At 62.4% G+C, this 2,176-nt stretch overlaps 1 protein-coding gene across 1 annotated transcript in view; it reads left to right on the top strand.

Moving 5' to 3' along the window:
- Nucleotides 1–353, top strand: part of ADAMTSL2 (ADAMTS like 2) — a 36,078-nt gene extending 35,725 nt beyond the window's left edge. Inside the window, exon 19 of the mRNA XM_007453077.1 lies at nt 1–353. This exon is cut by the window's left edge and continues 286 nt beyond it. The gene's annotated coding sequence lies outside the window, so the exon portion shown is untranslated.
- The last annotated feature ends 1,823 nt before the right edge of the window (nt 354–2,176 follow it).

Consider the following 2,176-nt stretch of genomic DNA (forward strand, 5'->3'; position numbering starts at 1 on the left):
ACCCCGAGCGCGCCCATTGGCCCTCCCAGGACAGAGCCGGGAGGACTGGTGCGTTTGTGGTTCCCACCCGGGGGCCTGGGAACATCCTCTATCCCTCCAGGGCTGTGGGGGTGAGGAGAGGGGGATGGGCAGCCAGGGAGACGGGGAGCCTGGGATCCTGATGCTGTCTAGGCGACTCCTTCCGGAGGAATTTTAATCTCACGACGTAGCATCGCTCGCCTCCTTGATATGAAGCTCTTGGCACGGAGGGACCCACCGCACTTTACACCTGGGAAGAGGCATCTTTCTCATGGCACCATGGCTGTGCTGTCGTCCGTCAGTACTCTCTGTATGTTAATAAAGTGGTCCTATTTATGGCGGCACCGTGGGGTCTCCGGGGCTCTGCCAGGCAGGGTGGGGTGGCCGTGAGGTTTCGGGAGCTGGGGTCGCTGTCCAGCTCGCCCATTCGGAAGGATCTTCTGCGGCCTCAGATCTGGGACCAGGTGGGGCTGGGGGCCGGGCTGCCGCGTCTCCCTGAGGAGATGACAGGGGAGAGCGGACAGAAGGTGACAAAAGGAGTGGGTGGCCTGCGGGGAGGGGTCTCAGGGGCATCAGGACTTGGGCGCTGGAGTCAGAATCGAGCCAATCTCGCACCTCCCAACTGCTGTGGGGCTTGGGGGACAGCGGAGCCCAAGGGAACTCCCTCACCCCGAACCACGGCAGGAAGAGGTGGGAGGCGTGGTGTGGGCCCACACGGAGTGCTCAGGAAATAGCCATCACTACTGTTTCTGGGCCTCTTAGAAGGGCTCCTTAATCTGGACTTGTGGGTGCCGGGGCACAGGAGGGCTTCCCAGGGGAGATGTTTAGGCTGGTCCAGCCGCAGGAGTTCTTCCAGATGGAAGCGGGGGTGGGGGGGTGGCGGGTGGAGTGTAGAAACGGAAAGCTTCCAGGGAGAGGGTGGGTGCGGAGGATGCTGAAAGCACCTTGGTTTGGCTGCAGTGGAGGAGGGACGATGGGGGTGTCCACCCGCCGAGGGACAGTGAGCTGGCACAGGGCCGAGGATGCCGCAGGGAGGGTCTCTGGGGACAGGGGGCAGGGAGGCGAGGGGCTACCTGACTGCTTTCCCGGGATGCAGGGCCAGCCTGTCCCCAAACTGGGGCCAGAGCGGGGTCCACCACTGTGTGGGATGGCATCCAGGGGGCTGCAGGTGGGTGAGTGGCTCTCCAGGTCCGCTGGGGCCTGTGGGGTGAGCTCCCTCAAGGTCAGCGGCTCAGTTCCGGCAGAGGTGGGTCGCCGCACTGCAGGGGTCTGGGGCTCCCTGACACACCGCACCACTGTGCCCTGTCATTTCCCCCCACCCCGATCTTTTCTCTCCTTATGACCTTCCTCCCCCATCCTCCTTTCCACCAGCACTTTGTGTGCGCATCCTGTACGCCAGGGTCTGTGCCCAGTGCGTTACCAGCACTGCCTCTTTAACCCTAAGAGCCCCATGGAGTCGGTATCATTGTCACCCGTCGTGTTGATGCTAAGACCCGGGCCCAGAGAGGTCAGTCACTTGCCCCAGGTGGCTCAGCCTGTCACCCCCCACCCACCCTCCAGGAGCTCAGGGTTTAGGCCGGTGGCTTCCAATCACGGAAGACTGACACATCCACCCCGGGAAAATCAAATCCAAACATGGCTGCGGCCGGGCGCCTTTGGGTAGTGCCTTGACCCCTGGGGCTGGACGGGAGAGGAAGAGGCCAACTCTGCGCTGTGCTGGGCTGGACACGGCCCCACCCAGGAAGTGCTGGAGAGGGGTCTGGGCTGGCCTGGAATGTCAGGCAGAGCAAAGACAGCGCACGGTGCCAGGAGTTTTATTGGCTCTCGAATCTGTCAGAGAGCAGGCAGCTCCCCGCAGGTCCCCATGGTGGAGCCGGGGGAGTTCGGTTGGATGGGTGCGTGTTGACGTCAAATGGATCTAGGAATCTACACAGAGGCCAGAGACCAGAAAAGGAAATAGGAAACCGAACAGAACAGCCGCAGGAAGTGCCACCTCCTGACCCTCACCCCCCACCCCCCACCCCTGCCCACCCCGCCAAGCTAATGCATCAGAAACAAACTCGTGGGCTTTGACAAAGGAAGGGGAAGCTTGGGGGTGATTCCATTAGCAAGTCCAAACCGAGGCAGGAGGAGAAAGGAAGAAGGGGGGGGGGGAAAC

This window comes from Lipotes vexillifer, unplaced genomic scaffold (assembly GCF_000442215.2).
Source record: "Lipotes vexillifer unplaced genomic scaffold, Lipotes_vexillifer_v1.1 scaffold149, whole genome shotgun sequence".
Classification (NCBI taxonomy): domain Eukaryota; kingdom Metazoa; phylum Chordata; class Mammalia; order Artiodactyla; family Lipotidae; genus Lipotes; species Lipotes vexillifer.